This window comes from Heptranchias perlo, chromosome 23, assembly GCF_035084215.1.
Source record: "Heptranchias perlo isolate sHepPer1 chromosome 23, sHepPer1.hap1, whole genome shotgun sequence".
Classification (NCBI taxonomy): domain Eukaryota; kingdom Metazoa; phylum Chordata; class Chondrichthyes; order Hexanchiformes; family Hexanchidae; genus Heptranchias; species Heptranchias perlo.
In genome coordinates, this window is record NC_090347.1 from 51,173,909 (window position 1) to 51,194,012 (window position 20,104).

The following is a 20,104-nucleotide window of genomic DNA, read 5'->3' on the forward strand; positions in this document are numbered from 1 at the left end:
GCGAGGGAGAAGTTTTTTCTTTAATCGCGTCAGATTTTATCTTAAAATACATGAACTTTTCGTGGTTCTTGTCAATTTTTGTTGGTTTTGATCTCATGAACTTGTTTTAGTCAGCTAGATCTTTCTTCTTCAAAGCAAAAAGATTTTATCTTCAAATACAAGAACTTTACGTGGTTTTGTTGATTTTCAGCAAATGAACATATTTCAGCGAGCTAGAAGTTTTTTCTTTAATAGCGTAAGATTTATCTTAAAATACAAGAACTTTTCGTGGTTCTTGTCAATTTTTGTTGGTTTTCATCTTATGAAATTATTTCAGTCAGCTAGATCTTTCTTCTTCAAAGGAAATAGATTTTATCTTCAAATACAAGAACTTTTCGTGGTTTTGTTGATTTTCAGCAAATGAACATATTTCAGCGAGCGAGAAGTTTTGTCTTTAATAGCGTCAGATTTTATCCCAAAATACAAGAAGTTTTCGTGGTTCTTGTCAATTCTTGTTGATTTTCATCTCATGAATTTATTTCAGTCAGCTGGATCATTCTTCTTCAAAGCAAAAATATTTTATCTTCAAATACAAGAACTTTTCGTGGTTTTGTTGATTTTCAGCAAATGAACATATTTCAGCGAGCGAGAAGTTTTTTCTTTAATAGCGTCAGATTTTATCTTAAAATACAATAACTTTTCGTGGTTCTTGTCAATTCTTGTTGATTTTCATCTCATGAACTTATTTCAGTCAGCTGGATCATTCTTCTTCAAAGCAAAAAGATTTTATCTTCAAATACAAGAACTTTTCGTTGTTTTGTTGATTTTCAGCAAATGAACATATTTCAGCGAGCGAGAAGTTTTTTCTTTAATAGCGTCAGATTTTATCTTAAAATACAAGAACTTTTCGTGGTTCATGTCAATTTTTGTTGGTTTTGATCTCATGAACTTGTTTCAGTCAGCTAGATCTTTCTTCTTCAAAGCAAAAAGATTTTATCTTCAAATACAAGAACTTTTCGTGGTTTTGTTGATTTTCAGCAAATGAACATATTTCAGCGAGGGAGAAGTTTTTTCTTTAATAGCGTCAGATTTTATCTTAAAATAAATGAACTTTTCGTGGTTCTTGTCAATTTTTGTTGGTTTTCATCCAATGAACTTATTTCAGTCAGCTAGATCTTTCTTCTTCAAAGCAAAAAGATTTTATCTTCAAATACAAGAACTTTTCGAGGTTTTGTTGATTTTCAGCAAATGAACATATTTCAGCGAGCGAGAAGTTTTTTCTTTCATCGCGTCAGATTTTATCTTGAAATACAAGAACTTTTCGTGGTTCATGTCAATTTTTGTTGGTTTTGATCTCATGAACTTGTTTCAGTCAGCTAGATCTTTCTTCTTCAAAGCAAAAAGATTTTATCTTCAAATACAAGAACTTTTCGTGGTTTTGTTGATTTTCAGCAAATGAACATATTTCAGCGAGCGAGAAGTTTTTTCTTTAAAAGCGTCAGATTTCATCTGAAAATACAAGAACTTTTCGTGGTTCTTGTCAATTTTTGTTGGTTTTCATCCAATGAACTTATTTCAGTCAGCAAGATCTTTCTTCTTGAAAGCAAAAAGATTTTATCTTCAAATACAAGAACTTTTCGTGGTTTTGTTGATTTTCAGCAAATGAACATATTTCAGCGAGCGAGAAGATTTTTCTTCAATAACGTCAGATTTTATCTTAAAATACAAGAACTTTTCGTCGTTCTTGTCAACTTGTGTTGGTTTTCATCCAATGAACTTATTTCAGTAGGCTGGATCTTTCTTCTTGAAAGCAAAAAGATTTTATCTTCAAGTACAAGAACTTTTTGTGGTTTTGTTGATTTTCAGCAAATGAACATATTTCAGCGAGCTGGAAGTTTTTTCTTTAATAGCGTCAGATTTTATCCTAAAATACAAGAACTTTTCGTGGTTCTTGTCAATTTTTGTTGGTTTTCATCCAATGAACTTATTTCAGTCAGCAAGATCTTTCTTCTTCAAAGCAAAAAGATTTTATCTTCAAATACAAGAACTTTTCGTGGTTTTGTTGATTTTCAGCAGATGAACATATTTCAGCGAGCGAGAAGTTTTTTCTTTAATACCGTCAGATTTTATCTTAAAATACAAGAACTTTTCGTGGTTCTTGTCAATTTTTGTTGGTTTTCATCCAATGAACTTATTTCAGTCAGCTAGATCTTTCTTCTTCAAAGCAAAAAGATTTTATCTTCAAATACAAGAACTTTTCGTGGTTTTGTTGATTTTCACCAAATGAACATATTTCAGCGAGCTAGAAGTTTTGTCTTTAATAGCGTAAGATTTTATCTTAAAATACAAGAACTTTTTGTGGTTCTTGTCAATTTTTGTTGGTTTTCATCTTATGAAATTATTTCAGTCAGCTGGATCTTTCTTCTTCAAAGCAAATAGATTTTATCTTCAAATACAAGAACTTTTCGTGGTTTTGTTGATTTTCAGCAAATGAACATATTTCAGCGAGGGAGAAGTTTTTTCTTTAATAGCGTCAGATTTTATCTTAAAATACATGAACTTTTCGTGGTTCTTGTCAATTTTTGTTGGTTTTGATCTCATGAACTTGTTTTAGTCAGCTGGATCTTTCTTCTTCAAAGCAAAAAGGTTTTATCTTCAAATACAAGAACATTACGTGGTTTTGTTGATTTTCAGCAAATGAACATATTTCAGCGAGCTAGAAGTTTTTTCTTTAATAGCGTAAGATTTATCTTAAAATACAAGAACTTTTCGTGGTTCTTGTCAATTTTTGTTGGTTTTCATCTTATGAAATTATTTCAGTCAGCTAGATCTTTCTTCTTCAAAGCAAATAGATTTTATCTTCAAATACAAGAACTTTTCGTGGTTTTGTTGATTTTCAGCAAATGAACATATTTCAGCGAGCGAGAAGTTTTGTCTTTAATAGCGTCAGATTTTATCCCAAAATACAAGAAGTTTTCGTGGTTCTTGTCAATTCTTGTTGATTTTCATCTCATGAATTTATTTCAGTCAGCTGGATCATTCTTCTTCAAAGCAAAAATATTTTATCTTCAAATACAAGAACTTTTCGTGGTTTTGTTGATTTTCAGCAAATGAACATATTTCAGCGAGCGAGAAGTTTTTTCTTTAATAGCGTCAGATTTTATCTTAAAATACAATAACTTTTCGTGGTTCTTGTCAATTCTTGTTGATTTTCATCTCATGAACTTATTTCAGTCAGCTGGATCATTCTTCTTCAAAGCAAAAAGATTTTATCTTCAAATACAAGAACTTTTCGTTGTTTTGTTGATTTTCAGCAAATGAACATATTTCAGCGAGCGAGAAGTTTTTTCTTTAATAGCGTCAGATTTTATCTTAAAATACAAGAACTTTTCGTGGTTCATGTCAATTTTTGTTGGTTTTGATCTCATGAACTTGTTTCAGTCAGCTAGATCTTTCTTCTTCAAAGCAAAAAGAGTTTATCTTCAAGCACAAGAACTTTTTGTGGTTTTGTTGATTTTCAGCAAATGAACATATTTCAGCGAGCTGGAAGTTTTTTCTTTAATTGCGTAAGATTTTATCTTAAAATACAAGAACTTTTCGTGGTTCTTGTCAATTTTTGTTGGTTTTCATCCAATGAACTTATTTCAGTCAGCAAGATCTTTCTTCTTCAAAGCAAAAAGATTTTATCTTCAAATACAAGAACTTTTCGTGGTTTTGTTGATTTTCAGCAAATGAACATATTTCAGCGAGCGAGAAGTTTTTTCTTCAATACCGTCAGATTTTATCTTAAAATACAAGAACTTTTCGTGGTTCTTGTCAATTTTTGTTGGTTTTCATCCAATGAACTTATTTCAGTCAGCTAGATCTTTCTTCTTCAAAGCAAAAAGATTTTATCTTCAAATACAAGAACTTTTCGTGGTTTTGTTGATTTTCAGCAAATGAACATATTTCAGCGAGCTAGAAGTTTTGTCTTTAATAGCGTAAGATTTATCTTAAAATACAAGAACTTTTCGTGGTTCTTGTCAATTTTTGTTGGTTTTCATCTTATGAAATTATTTCAGTCAGCTAGATCTTTCTTCTTCAAAGCAAATAGATTTTATCTTCAAATACAAGAACTTTTCGTGGTTTTGTTGATTTTCAGCAAATGAACATATTTCAGCGAGCGAGAAGTTTTGTCTTTAATAGCGTCAGATTTTATCCCAAAATACAAGAAGTTTTCGTGGTTCTTGTCAATTCTTGTTGATTTTCATCTCATGAATTTATTTCAGTCAGCTGGATCATTCTTCTTCAAAGCAAAAATATTTTATCTTCAAATACAAGAACTTTTCGTGGTTTTGTTGATTTTCAGCAAATGAACATATTTCAGTGAGCGAGAAGTTTTTTCTTTAATAGCGTCAGATTTTATCTTAAAATACAATAACTTTTCGTGGTTCTTGTCAATTCTTGTTGATTTTCATCTCATGAACTTATTTCAGTCAGCTGGATCATTCTTCTTCAAAGCAAAAAGATTTTATCTTCAAATACAAGAACTTTTCGTTGTTTTGTTGATTTTCAGCAAATGAACATATTTCAGCGAGCGAGAATTTTTTCTTTAATAGCGTCAGATTTTATCTTAAAATACTAGAACTTTTCGTGGTTCTTGACAATTTTTGTTGGTTTTCATCCAATCAACTTATTTCAGTCATCAAGATCTTTCTTCTTCAAAGCAAAAGGATTTTATCTTCAAATACAAGAATTTTTCGTGGTTTTGTTGATTTTCAGCAAATGAACATATTTCAGCGAGCGAGAAGTTTTTTCTTTAAAAGCGTCAGATTTTATCTTAAAATACAAGAACCTTTCGAGTTCTTGTCAATTTTTGTTGGTTTTCATCCAATGAACTTATTTCAGTCAGCAAGATCTTTCTTCTTGAAAGCAAAAAGATTTTATCTTCAAATACAAGAACTTTTCGTGGTTTTGTTGATTTTCAGCAAATGAACATATTTCAGCGAGCGAGAAGATTTTTCTTCAATAACGTCAGATTTTATCTTAAAATACAAGAACTTTTCGTCGTTCTTGTCAACTTGTGTTGGTTTTCATCCAATGAACTTATTTCATTAGGCTGGATCTTTCTTCTTGAAAGCAAAAAGATTTTATCTTCAAGTACAAGAACTTTTTGTGGTTTTGTTGATTTTCAGCAAATGAACATATTTCAGCGAGCTGGAAGTTTTTTCTTTAATACCGTCAGATTTTATCTTAAAATACAAGAACTTTTCGTGATTCTTGTCAATTTTTGTTGGTTTTCATCTTCTGAACTTATTTCAGTCAGCCAGATCTTTCTTCTTCAAAGCAAATAGATTTTATCTTCAAATACAAGAACTTTTCGTGGTTTTGTTGATTTTCAGCAAATGAACATATTTCAGCGAGGGAGAAGTTTTTTCTTTAATAGCGTCAGATTTTATCCTAAAATACAAGAACTTTTCGTGGTTCTTGTCAATTTTTGTTGGTTTTCATCCAATGAACTTATTTCAGTCAGCAAGATCTTTCTTCTTCAAAGCAAAAAGATTTTATCTTCAAATACAAGAACTTTTCGTGGTTTTGTTGATTTTCAGCAAATGAACATATTTCAGCGAGCGAGAAGTTTTTTCTTTAATACCGTCAGATTTTATCTTAAAATACAAGAACTTTTCGTGGTTCTTGTCAATTTTTGTTGGTTTTCATCCAATGAACTTATTTCAGTCAGCTAGATCTTTCTTCTTCAAAGCACAAAGATTTTATCTTCAAATACAAGAACTTTTCGTGGTTTTGTTGATTTTCAGCAAATGAACATATTTCAGCGAGCGAGAAGTTTTTTCTTTAAAAGCGTCAGATTTCATCTTAAAATACACGAACTTTTCGTGGTTCTTGTCAATTTTTGTTGGTTTTCATCCAATGAACTTATTTCAGTCAGCAAGATCTTTCTTCTTGAAAGCAAAAAGATTTTATCTTCAAATACAAGAACTTTTCGTGGTTTTGTTGATTTTCAGCAAATGAACATATTTTAGCGAGCGAGAAGATTTTTCTTTAATAACGTCAGATTTTATCTTAAAATACAAGAACTTTTCGTGGTTCTTGTCAACTTGTGTTGGTTTTCATCCAATGAACTTATTTCAGTAGGCTGGATCTTTCTTCTTGAAAGCAAAAAGATTTTATCTTCAAGCACAAGAACGTTTTGTGGTTTTGTTGATTTTCAGCAAATGAACATATTTCAGCGAGCTGGAAGTTTTTTCTTTAATTGCGTAAGATTTTATCTTAAAATACAAGAACTTTTCGTGATTCTTGTCAATTTTTGTTGGTTTTCATCTTCTGAACTTATTTCAGTCAGCCAGATCTTTCTTCTTCAAAGCAAATCGATTTTATCTTCAAATACAAGAACTATTCGTGGTTTTGTTGATTTTCAGCAAATGAACATATTTCAGCGAGGGAGAAGTTTTTTCTTTAATAGCGTCAGATTTTATCCTAAAATACAAGAACTTTTCGTGGTTCTTGTCAATTTTTGTTGGTTTTCATCCAATGAACTTATTTCAGTCAGCAAGATCTTTCTTCTTCAAAGCAAAAAGATTTTATCTTCAAATACAAGAACTTTTTGTGGTTTTGTTGATTTTCAGCAAATGAACATATTTCAGCGAGCTGGAAGTTTTTTCTTTAATTGCGTAAGATTTTATCTTAAAATACAAGAACTTTTCGTGATTCTTGTCAATTTTTGTTGGTTTTCATCTTCTGAACTTATTTCAGTCAGCCAGATCTTTCTTCTTCAAAGCAAATAGATTTTATCTTCAAATACAAGAACTTTTCGTGGTTTTGTTGATTTTCAGCAAATGAACATATTTCAGCGAGGGAGAAGTTTTTTCTTTAATAGCGTCAGATTTTATCCTAAAATACAAGAACTTTTCGTGGTTCTTGTCAATTTTTGTTGGTTTTCATCCAATGAACTTATTTCAGTCAGCAAGATCTTTCTTCTTCAAAGCAAAAAGATTTTATCTTCAAATACAAGAACTTTTCGTGGTTTTGTTGATTTTCAGCAAATGAACATATTTCAGCGAGCGAGAAGTTTTTTCTTTAATACCGTCAGATTTTATCTTAAAATACAAGAACTTTTCGTGGTTCTTGTCAATTTTTGTTGGTTTTCATCCAATGAACTTATTTCAGTCAGCTGGATCTTTCTTCTTCAAAGCAAAAAGATTTTATCTTCAAATACAAGAACTTTTCGTGGTTTTGTTGATTTTCAGCAAATGAACATATTTCAGCGAGCTAGAAGTTTTGTCTTTAATAGCGTAAGATTTTATCTTAAAATACAAGAACTTTTTGTGGTTCTTGTCAATTTTTGTTGGTTTTCATCTTATGAAATTATTTCACTCAGCTGGATCTTTCTTCTTCAAAGCAAATAGATTTTATCTTCAAATACAAGAACTTTTCGTGGTTTTGTTGATTTTCAGCAAATGAACATATTTCAGCGAGGGAGAAGTTTTTTCTTTAATAGCGTCAGATTTTATCTTAAAATACATGAACTTTTCGTGGTTCTTGTCAATTTTTGTTGGTTTTGATCTCATGAACTTGTTTTAGTCAGCTAGATCTTTCTTCTTCAAAGCAAAAAGATTTTATCTTCAAATACAAGAACTTTACGTGGTTTTGTTGATTTTCAGCAAATGAACATATTTCAGCGAGCTAGAAGTTTTTTCTTTAATAGCGTAAGATTTATCTTAAAATACAAGAACTTTTCGTGGTTCTTGTCAATTTTTGTTGGTTTTCATCTTATGAAATTATTTCAGTCAGCTAGATCTTTCTTCTTCAAAGCAAATAGATTTTATCTTCAAATACAAGAACTTTTCGTGGTTTTGTTGATTTTCAGCAAATGAACATATTTCAGCGAGCGAGAAGTTTTGTCTTTAATAGCTTCAGATTTTATCCCAAAATACAAGAAGTTTTCGTGGTTCTTGTCAATTCTTGTTGATTTTCATCTCATGAATTTATTTCAGTCAGCTGGATCATTCTTCTTCAAAGCAAAAATATTTTATCTTCAAATACAAGAACTTTTCGTGGTTTTGTTGATTTTCAGCAAATGAACATATTTCAGCGAGCGAGAAGTTTTTTCTTTAATAGCGTCAGATTTTATCTTAAAATACAAGAACTTTTCGTGGTTCTTGTCAATTTTTGTTGGTTTTCATCCAATGAACTTATTTCAGTCAGCTTGATCTTTCTTCTTCAAAGCAAAAAGATTTTATCTTCAAATAGAAGAACTTTTCGTAGTTTTGTTGATTTTCAGCAAATGAACATACTTCAGCGAGTGAGAAGTTTTTTCTTTAATAGCGTCACATTTTATCTTAAAATACAAGAACTTTTCGTGGTTCTTGTCAATTTTTGTTGGCTTTCATCCATTGAACTTATTTCAGTCACCTCGATCTTTCTTCTTCAAAGCAAAAAGATTTTATCTTCAAATACAAGAACTTTTCGTGGTTTTGTTGATTTTCAGCAAATGAACATATTTCAGCGAGCGAGAAGTTTTTTCTTTAAAAGCGTCAGATTTTATCTTAAAATACAAGAACCTTTCGTGGTTCTTGTCAATTTTTGTTGGTTTTCATCCAATGAACTTATTTCAGTCAGCAAGATCTTTCTTCTTGAAAGCAAAAAGATTTTATCTTCAAATACAAGAACTTTTCGTGGTTTTGTTGATTTTCAGCAAATGAACATATTTCAGCGAGCGAGAAGATTTTTCTTCAATAACGTCAGATTTTATCTTAAAATACAAGAACTTTTCGTCGTTCTTGTCAACTTGTGTTGGTTTTCATCCAATGAACTTATTTCATTAGGCTGGATCTTTCTTCTTGAAAGCAAAAAGATTTTATCTTCAAGTACAAGAACTTTTTGTGGTTTTGTTGATTTTCAGCAAATGAACATATTTCAGCGAGCTGGAAGTTTTTTCTTTAATACCGTCAGATTTTATCTTAAAATACAAGAACTTTTCGTGATTCTTGTCAATTTTTGTTGGTTTTCATCTTCTGAACTTATTTCAGTCAGCCAGATCTTTCTTCTTCAAAGCAAATAGATTTTATCTTCAAATACAAGAACTTTTCGTGGTTTTGTTGATTTTCAGCAAATGAACATATTTCAGCGAGGGAGAAGTTTTTTCTTTAATAGCGTCAGATTTTATCCTAAAATACAAGAACTTTTCGTGGTTCTTGTCAATTTTTGTTGGTTTTCATCCAATGAACTTATTTCAGTCAGCAAGATCTTTCTTCTTCAAAGCAAAAAGATTTTATCTTCAAATACAAGAACTTTTCGTGGTTTTGTTGATTTTCAGCAAATGAACATATTTCAGCGAGCGAGAAGTTTTTTCTTTAATACCGTCAGATTTTATCTTAAAATACAAGAACTTTTCGTGGTTCTTGTTAATTTTTGTTGGTTTTCATCCAATGAACTTATTTCAGTCAGCTAGATCTTTCTTCTTCAAAGCATAAAGATTTTATCTTCAAATACAAGAACTTTTCGTGGTTTTGTTGATTTTCAGCAAATGAACATATTTCAGCGAGCGAGAAGTTTTTTCTTTAAAAGCGTCAGATTTCATCTTAAAATACACGAACTTTTCGTGGTTCTTGTCAATTTTTGTTGGTTTTCATCCAATGAACTTATTTCAGTCAGCAAGATCTTTCTTCTTGAAAGCAAAAAGATTTTATCTTCAAATACAAGAACTTTTCGTGGTTTTGTTGATTTTCAGCAAATGAACATATTTTAGCGAGCGAGAAGATTTTTCTTTAATAACGTCAGATTTTATCTTAAAATACAAGAACTTTTCGTGGTTCTTGTCAACTTGTGTTGGTTTTCATCCAATGAACTTATTTCAGTAGGCTGGATCTTTCTTCTTGAAAGCAAAAAGATTTTATCTTCAAGCACAAGAACGTTTTGTGGTTTTGTTGATTTTCAGCAAATGAACATATTTCAGAGAGCTGGAAGTTTTTTCTTTAATTGCGTAAGATTTTATCTTAAAATACAAGAACTTTTCGTGATTCTTGTCAATTTTTGTTGGTTTTCATCTTCTGAACTTATTTCAGTCAGCCAGATCTTTCTTCTTCAAAGCAAATCGATTTTATCTTCAAATACAAGAACTTTTCGTGGTTTTGTTGATTTTCAGCAAATGAACATATTTCAGCGAGGGAGAAGTTTTTTCTTTAATAGCGTCAGATTTTATCCTAAAATACAAGAACTTTTCGTGGTTCTTGTCAATTTTTGTTGGTTTTCATCCAATGAACTTATTTCAGTCAGCAAGATCTTTCTTCTTCAAAGCAAAAAGATTTTATCTTCAAATACAAGAACTTTTTGTGGTTTTGTTGATTTTCAGCAAATGAACATATTTCAGCGAGCTGGAAGTTTTTTCTTTAATTGCGTAAGATTTTATCTTAAAATACAAGAACTTTTCGTGATTCTTGTCAATTTTTGTTGGTTTTCATCTTCTGAACTTATTTCAGTCAGCCAGATCTTTCTTCTTCAAAGCAAATAGATTTTATCTTCAAATACAAGAACTTTTCGTGGTTTTGTTGATTTTCAGCAAATGAACATATTTCAGCGAGGGAGAAGTTTTTTCTTTAATAGCGTCAGATTTTATCCTAAAATACAAGAACTTTTCGTGGTTCTTGTCAATTTTTGTTGGTTTTCATCCAATGAACTTATTTCAGTCAGCAAGATCTTTCTTCTTCAAAGCAAAAAGATTTTATCTTCAAATACAAGAACTTTTCGTGGTTTTGTTGATTTTCAGCAAATGAACATATTTCAGCGAGCTAGAAGTTTTGTCTTTAATAGCGTAAGATTTTATCTTAAAATACAAGAACTTTTTGTGGTTCTTGTCAATTTTTGTTGGTTTTCATCTTATGAAATTATTTCACTCAGCTGGATCTTTCTTCTTCAAAGCAAATAGATTTTATCTTCAAATGCAAGAACTTTTCGTGGTTTTGTTGATTTTCAGCAAATGAACATATTTTAGCGAGCGAGAAGATTTTTCTTTAATAACGTCAGATTTTATCTTAAAATACAAGAACTTTTCGTGGTTCTTGTCAACTTGTGTTGGTTTTCATCCAATGAACTTATTTCAGTAGGCTGGATCTTTCTTCTTGAAAGCAAAAAGATTTTATCTTCAAGCACAAGAACGTTTTGTGGTTTTGTTGATTTTCAGCAAATGAACATATTTCAGCGAGCTGGAAGTTTTTTCTTTAATTGCGTAAGATTTTATCTTAAAATACAAGAACTTTTCGTGATTCTTGTCAATTTTTGTTGGTTTTCATCTTCTGAACTTATTTCAGTCAGCCAGATCTTTCTTCTTCAAAGCAAATCGATTTTATCTTCAAATACAAGAACTTTTCGTGGTTTTGTTGATTTTCAGCAAATGAACATATTTCAGCGAGGGAGAAGTTTTTTCTTTAATAGCGTCAGATTTTATCCTAAAATACAAGAACTTTTCGTGGTTCTTGTCAATTTTTGTTGGTTTTCATCCAATGAACTTATTTCAGTCAGCAAGATCTTTCTTCTTCAAAGCAAAAAGATTTTATCTTCAAATACAAGAACTTTTTGTGGTTTTGTTGATTTTCAGCAAATGAACATATTTCAGCGAGCTGGAAGTTTTTTCTTTAATTGCGTAAGATTTTATCTTAAAATACAAGAACTTTTCGTGATTCTTGTCAATTTTTGTTGGTTTTCATCTTCTGAACTTATTTCAGTCAGCCAGATCTTTCTTCTTCAAAGCAAATAGATTTTATCTTCAAATACAAGAACTTTTCGTGGTTTTGTTGATTTTCAGCAAATGAACATATTTCAGCGAGGGAGAAGTTTTTTCTTTAATAGCGTCAGATTTTATCCTAAAATACAAGAACTTTTCGTGGTTCTTGTCAATTTTTGTTGGTTTTCATCCAATGAACTTATTTCAGTCAGCAAGATCTTTCTTCTTCAAAGCAAAAAGATTTTATCTTCAAATACAAGAACTTTTCGTGGTTTTGTTGATTTTCAGCAAATGAACATATTTCAGCGAGCTAGAAGTTTTGTCTTTAATAGCGTAAGATTTTATCTTAAAATACAAGAACTTTTTGTGGTTCTTGTCAATTTTTGTTGGTTTTCATCTTATGAAATTATTTCACTCAGCTGGATCTTTCTTCTTCAAAGCAAATAGATTTTATCTTCAAATGCAAGAACTTTTCGTGGTTTTGTTGATTTTCAGCAAATGAACATATTTCAGCGAGGGAGAAGTTTTTTCTTTAATAGCGTCAGATTTTATCTTAAAATACATGAACTTTTCGTGGTTCTTGTCAATTTTTGTTGGTTTTGATCTCATGAACTTGTTTTAGTCAGCTAGATCTTTCTTCTTCAAAGCAAAAAGATTTTATCTTCAAATACAAGAACTTTACGTGGTTTTGTTGATTTTCAGCAAATGAACATATTTCAGCGAGCTAGAAGTTTTTTCTTTAATAGCGTAAGATTTATCTTAAAATACAAGAACTTTTCGTGGTTCTTGTCAATTTTTGTTGGTTTTCATCTTATGAAATTATTTCAGTCAGCTAGATCTTTCTTCTTCAAAGCAAATAGATTTTATCTTCAAATACAAGAACTTTTCGTGGTTTTGTTGATTTTCAGCAAATGAACATATTTCAGCGAGCGAGAAGTTTTGTCTTTAATAGCTTCAGATTTTATCCCAAAATACAAGAAGTTTTCGTGGTTCTTGTCAATTCTTGTTGATTTTCATCTCATGAACTTATTTCAGTCAGCTGGATCATTCTTCTTCAAAGCAAAAAGATTTTATCTTCAAATACAAGAACTTTTCGTTGTTTTGTTGATTTTCAGCAAATGAACATATTTCAGCGAGCGAGAAGTTTTTTCTTTAATAGCGTCAGATTTTATCTTAAAATACTAGAACTTTTCGTGGTTCTTGTCAATTTTTGTTGGTTTTCATCCAATGAACTTATTTCAGTCAGCTTGATCTTTCTTCTTCAAAGCAAAAAGATTTTATCTTCAAATAGAAGAACTTTTCGTAGTTTTGTTGATTTTCAGCAAATGAACATACTTCAGCGAGTGGGAAGTTTTTTCTTTAATAGCGTCACATTTTATCTTAAAATACAAGAACTTTTCGTGGTTCTTGTCAATTTTTGTTGGCTTTCATCCATTGAACTTATTTCAGTCACCTCGATCTTTCTTCTTCAAAGCAAAAAGATTTTATCTTCAAATACAAGAACTTTTCGTGGTTTTGTTGATTTTAAGCAAATGAACATATTTCAGCGAGCGAGAAGTTTTTTCTTTAATAGCGTCAGATTTTATCCTAAAATACAACAACTTTTCGTGGTTCTTGACAATTTTTGTTGGTTTTCATCCAATGAACTTATTTCATTCATCAAGATCTTTCTTCTTCAAAGCAAAAAGATTTTATCTTCAAATACAAGAACTTTTCGTGGTTTTGTTGATTTTCAGCAAATGAACATATTTCAGCGAGCGAGAAGTTTTTTCTTTAAAAGCGTCAGATTTTATCTTAAAATACAAGAACCTTTCGTGGTTCTTGTCAATTTTTGTTGGTTTTCATCCAATGAACTTATTTCAGTCAGCAAGATCTTTCTTCTTGAAAGCAAAAAGATTTTATCTTCAAATACAAGAACTTTTCGTGGTTTTGTTGATTTTCAGCAAATGAACATATTTCAGCGAGCGAGAAGATTTTTCTTCAATAACGTCAGATTTTATCTTAAAATACAAGAACTTTTCGTCGTTCTTGTCAACTTGTGTTGGTTTTCATCCAATGAACTTATTTCATTAGGCTGGATCTTTCTTCTTGAAAGCAAAAAGATTTTATCTTCAAGTACAAGAACTTTTTGTGGTTTTGTTGATTTTCAGCAAATGAACATATTTCAGCGAGCTGGAAGTTTTTTCTTTAATACCGTCAGATTTTATCTTAAAATACAAGAACTTTTCGTGATTCTTGTCAATTTTTGTTGGTTTTCATCTTCTGAACTTATTTCAGTCAGCCAGATCTTTCTTCTTCAAAGCAAATAGATTTTATCTTCAAATACAAGAACTTTTCGTGGTTTTGTTGATTTTCAGCAAATGAACATATTTCAGCGAGGGAGAAGTTTTTTCTTTAATAGCGTCAGATTTTATCCTAAAATACAAGAACTTTTCGTGGTTCTTGTCAATTTTTGTTGGTTTTCATCCAATGAACTTATTTCAGTCAGCAAGATCTTTCTTCTTCAAAGCAAAAAGATTTTATCTTCAAATACAAGAACTTTTCGTGGTTTTGTTGATTTTCAGCAAATGAACATATTTCAGCGAGCGAGAAGTTTTTTCTTTAATACCGTCAGATTTTATCTTAAAATACAAGAACTTTTCGTGGTTCTTGTCAATTTTTGTTGGTTTTCATCCAATGAACTTATTTCAGTCAGCTAGATCTTTCTTCTTCAAAGCACAAAGATTTTATCTTCAAATACAAGAACTTTTCGTGGTTTTGTTGATTTTCAGCAAATGAACATATTTCAGCGAGCGAGAAGTTTTTTCTTTAAAAGCGTCAGATTTCATCTTAAAATACACGAACTTTTCGTGGTTCTTGTCAATTTTTGTTGGTTTTCATCCAATGAACTTATTTCAGTCAGCAAGATCTTTCTTCTTGAAAGCAAAAAGATTTTATCTTCAAATACAAGAACTTTTCGTGGTTTTGTTGATTTTCAGCAAATGAACATATTTTAGCGAGCGAGAAGATTTTTCTTTAATAACGTCAGATTTTATCTTAAAATACAAGAACTTTTCGTGGTTCTTGTCAACTTGTGTTGGTTTTCATCCAATGAACTTATTTCAGTAGGCTGGATCTTTCTTCTTGAAAGCAAAAAGATTTTATCTTCAAGCACAAGAACGTTTTGTGGTTTTGTTGATTTTCAGCAAATGAACATATTTCAGCGAGCTGGAAGTTTTTTCTTTAATTGCGTAAGATTTTATCTTAAAATACAAGAACTTTTCGTGATTCTTGTCAATTTTTGTTGGTTTTCATCTTCTGAACTTATTTCAGTCAGCCAGATCTTTCTTCTTCAAAGCAAATAGATTTTATCTTCAAATACAAGAACTTTTCGTGGTTTTGTTGATTTTCAGCAAATGAACATATTTCAGCGAGGGAGAAGTTTTTTCTTTAATAGCGTCAGATTTTATCCTAAAATACAAGAACTTTTCGTGGTTCTTGTCAATTTTTGTTGGTTTTCATCCAATGAACTTATTTCAGTCAGCAAGATCTTTCTTCTTCAAAGCAAAAAGATTTTATCTTCAAATACAAGAACTTTTCGTGGTTTTGTTGATTTTCAGCAAATGAACATATTTCAGCGAGCGAGAAGTTTTTTCTTTAATACCGTCAGATTTTATCTTAAAATACAAGAACTTTTCGTGGTTCTTGTCAATTTTTGTTGGTTTTCATCCAATGAACTTATTTCAGTCAGCTGGATCTTTCTTCTTCAAAGCAAAAAGATTTTATCTTCAAATACAAGAACTTTTCGTGGTTTTGTTGATTTTCAGCAAATGAACATATTTCAGCGAGCTAGAAGTTTTGTCTTTAATAGCGTAAGATTTTATCTTAAAATACAAGAACTTTTTGTGGTTCTTGTCAATTTTTGTTGGTTTTCATCTTATGAAATTATTTCACTCAGCTGGATCTTTCTTCTTCAAAGCAAATAGATTTTATCTTCAAATACAAGAACTTTTCATGGTTTTGTTGATTTTCAGCAAATGAACATATTTCAGCGAGGGAGAAGTTTTTTCTTTAATAGCGTCAGATTTTATCTTAAAATACATGAACTTTTCGTGGTTCTTGTCAATTTTTGTTGGTTTTGATCTCATGAACTTGTTTTAGTCAGCTAGATCTTTCTTCTTCAAAGCAAAAAGATTTTATCTTCAAATACAAGAACTTTACGTGGTTTTGTTGATTTTCAGCAAATGAACATATTTCAGCGAGCTAGAAGTTTTTTCTTTAATAGCGTAAGATTTATCTTAAAATACAAGAACTTTTCGTGGTTCTTGTCAATTTTTGTTGGTTTTCATCTTATGAAATTATTTCAGTCAGCTAGATCTTTCTTCTTCAAAGCAAATAGATTTTATCTTCAAATACAAGAACTTTTCGTGGTTTTGTTGATTTTCAGCAAATGAACATATTTCAGCGAGCGAGAAGTTTTGTCTTTAATAGCTTCAGATTTTATCCCAAAATACAAGAAGTTTTCGTGGTTCTTGTCAATTCTTGTTGATTTTCATCTCATGAATTTATTTCAGTCAGCTGGATCATTCTTCTTCAAAGCAAAAATATTTTATCTTCAAATACAAGAACTTTTCGTGGTTTTGTTGATTTTCAGCAAATGAACATATTTCAGCGAGCGAGAAGTTTTTTCTTTAATAGCGTCAGATTTTATCTTAAAATACAATAACTTTTCGTGGTTCTTGTCAATTCTTGTTGATTTTCATCTCATGAACTTATTTCAGTCAGCTGGATCATTCTTCTTCAAAGCAAAAAGATTTTATCTTCAAATACAAGAACTTTTCGTTGTTTTGTTGATTTTCAGCAAATGAACATATTTCAGCGAGCGAGAAGTTTTTTCTTTAATAGCGTCAGATTTTATCTTAAAATACGAGAACTTTTCGTGGTTCTTGTCAATTTTTGTTGGCTTTCATCCATTGAACTTATTTCAGTCACCTCGATCTTTCTTCTTCAAAGCAAAAAGATTTTATCTTCAAATACAAGAACTTTTCGTGGTTCTTGTCAATTTTTGTTGGCTTTCATCCATTGAACTTATTTCAGTCACCTCGATCTTTCTTCTTCAAAGCAAAAAGATTTTATCTTCAAATACAAGAACTTTTCGTGGTTTTGTTGATTTTAAGCAAATGAACATATTTCAGCGAGCGAGAAGTTTTTTCTTTAATAGCGTCAGATTTTATCCTAAAATACAACAACTTTTCGTGGTTCTTGACAATTTTTGTTGGTTTTCATCCAATGAACTTATTTCATTCATCAAGATCTTTCTTCTTCAAAGCAAAAAGATTTTATCTTCAAATACAAGAACTTTTCGTGGTTTTGTTGATTTTCAGCAAATGAACATATTTCAGCGAGCGAGAAGTTTTTTCTTTAAAAGCGTCAGATTTTATCTTAAAATACAAGAACCTTTCGTGGTTCTTGTCAATTTTTGTTGGTTTTCATCCAATGAACTTATTTCAGTCAGCAAGATCTTTCTTCTTGAAAGCAAAAAGATTTTATCTTCAAATACAAGAACTTTTCGTGGTTTTGTTGATTTTCAGCAAATGAACATATTTCAGCGAGCGAGAAGATTTTTCTTTAATAACGTCAGATTTTATCTTAAAATACAAGAACTTTTCGTGGTTCTTGTCAACTTGTGTTGGTTTTCATCCAATGAACTTATTTCAGTAGGCTGGATCTTTCTTCTTGAAAGCAAAAAGATTTTATCTTCAAGTACAAGAACTTTTTGTGGTTTTGTTGATTTTCAGCAAATGAACATATTTCAGCGAGCTGGAAGTTTTTTCTTTAATTGCGTAAGATTTTATCTTAAAATACAAGAACTTTTCGTGATTCTTGTCAATTTTTGTTGGTTTTCATCTTCTGAACTTATTTCAGTCAGCCAGAACTTTCTTCTTCAAAGCAAATAGATTTTATCTTCAAATACAAGAACTTTTCGTGGTTTTGTTGATTTTCAGCAAATGAACATATTTCAGCGAGGGAGAAGTTTTTTCTTTAATAGCGTCAGATTTTATCCTAAAATACAAGAACTTTTCGTGGTTCTTGTCAATTTTTGTTGGTTTTCATCTTCTGAACTTATTTCAGTCAGCCAGATCTTTCTTCTTCAAAGCAAATAGATTTTATCTTCAAATACAAGAACTTTTCGTGGTTTTGTTGATTTTCAGCAAATGAACATATTTCAGCGAGGGAGAAGTTTTTTCTTTAATAGCGTCAGATTTTATCCTAAAATACAAGAACTTTTCGTGGTTCTTGTCAATTTTTGTTGGTTTTCATCCAATGAACTTATTTCAGTCAGCAAGATCTTTCTTCTTCAAAGCAAAAAGATTTTATCTTCAAATACAAGAACTTTTCGTGGTTTTGTTGATTTTCAGCAAATGAACATATTTCAGCGAGCGAGAAGTTTTTTCTTTAATACCGTCAGATTTTATCTTAAAATACAAGAACTTTTCGTGGTTCTTGTCAATTTTTGTTGGTTTTCATCCAATGAACTTATTTCAGTCAGCTGGATCTTTCTTCTTCAAAGCAAAAAGATTTTATCTTCAAATACAAGAACTTTTCGTGGTTTTGTTGATTTTCAGCAAATGAACATATTTCAGCGAGCTAGAAGTTTTGTCTTTAATAGCGTAAGATTTTATCTTAAAATACAAGAACTTTTTGTGGTTCTTGTCAATTTTTGTTGGTTTTCATCTTATGAAATTATTTCACTCAGCTGGATCTTTCTTCTTCAAAGCAAATAGATTTTATCTTCAAATACAAGAACTTTTCATGGTTTTGTTGATTTTCAGCAAATGAACATATTTCAGCGAGGGAGAAGTTTTTTCTTTAATAGCGTCAGATTTTATCTTAAAATACATGAACTTTTCGTGGTTCTTGTCAATTTTTGTTGGTTTTGATCTCATGAACTTGTTTTAGTCAGCTAGATCTTTCTTCTTCAAAGCAAAAAGATTTTATCTTCAAATACAAGAACTTTACGTGGTTTTGTTGATTTTCAGCAAATGAACATATTTCAGCGAGCTAGAAGTTTTTTCTTTAATAGCGTAAGATTTATCTTAAAATACAAGAACTTTTCGTGGTTCTTGTCAATTTTTGTTGGTTTTCATCTTATGAAATTATTTCAGTCAGCTAGATCTTTCTTCTTCAAAGCAAATAGATTTTATCTTCAAATACAAGAACTTTTCGTGGTTTTGTTGATTTTCAGCAAATGAACATATTTCAGCGAGCGAGAAGTTTTGTCTTTAATAGCTTCAGATTTTATCCCAAAATACAAGAAGTTTTCGTGGTTCTTGTCAATTCTTGTTGATTTTCATCTCATGAATTTATTTCAGTCAGCTGGATCATTCTTCTTCAAAGCAAAAATATTTTATCTTCAAATACAAGAACTTTTCGTGGTTTTGTTGATTTTCAGCAAATGAACATATTTCAGCGAGCGAGAAGTTTTTTCTTTAATAGCGTCAGATTTTATCTTAAAATACAATAACTTTTCGTGGTTCTTGTCAATTCTTGTTGATTTTCATCTCATGAACTTATTTCAGTCAGCTGGATCATTCTTCTTCAAAGCAAAAAGATTTTATCTTCAAATACAAGAACTTTTCGTTGTTTTGTTGATTTTCAGCAAATGAACATATTTCAGCGAGCGAGAAGTTTTTTCTTTAATAGCGTCAGATTTTATCTTAAAATACGAGAACTTTTCGTGGTTCTTGTCAATTTTTGTTGGCTTTCATCCATTGAACTTATTTCAGTCACCTCGATCTTTCTTCTTCAAAGCAAAAAGATTTTATCTTCAAATACAAGAACTTTTCGTGGTTCTTGTCAATTTTTGTTGGCTTTCATCCATTGAACTTATTTCAGTCACCTCGATCTTTCTTCTTCAAAGCAAAAAGATTTTATCTTCAAATACAAGAACTTTTCGTGGTTTTGTTGATTTTAAGCAAATGAACATATTTCAGCGAGCGAGAAGTTTTTTCTTTAATAGCGTCAGATTTTATCCTAAAATACAACAACTTTTCGTGGTTCTTGACAATTTTTGTTGGTTTTCATCCAATGAACTTATTTCATTCATCAAGATCTTTCTTCTTCAAAGCAAAAAGATTTTATCTTCAAATACAAGAACTTTTCGTGGTTTTGTTGATTTTCAGCAAATGAACATATTTCAGCGAGCGAGAAGTTTTTTCTTTAAAAGCGTCAGATTTTATCTTAAAATACAAGAACCTTTCGTGGTTCTTGTCAATTTTTGTTGGTTTTCATCCAATGAACTTATTTCAGTCAGCAAGATCTTTCTTCTTGAAAGCAAAAAGATTTTATCTTCAAATACAAGAACTTTTCGTGGTTTTGTTGATTTTCAGCAAATGAACATATTTCAGCGAGCGAGAAGATTTTTCTTTA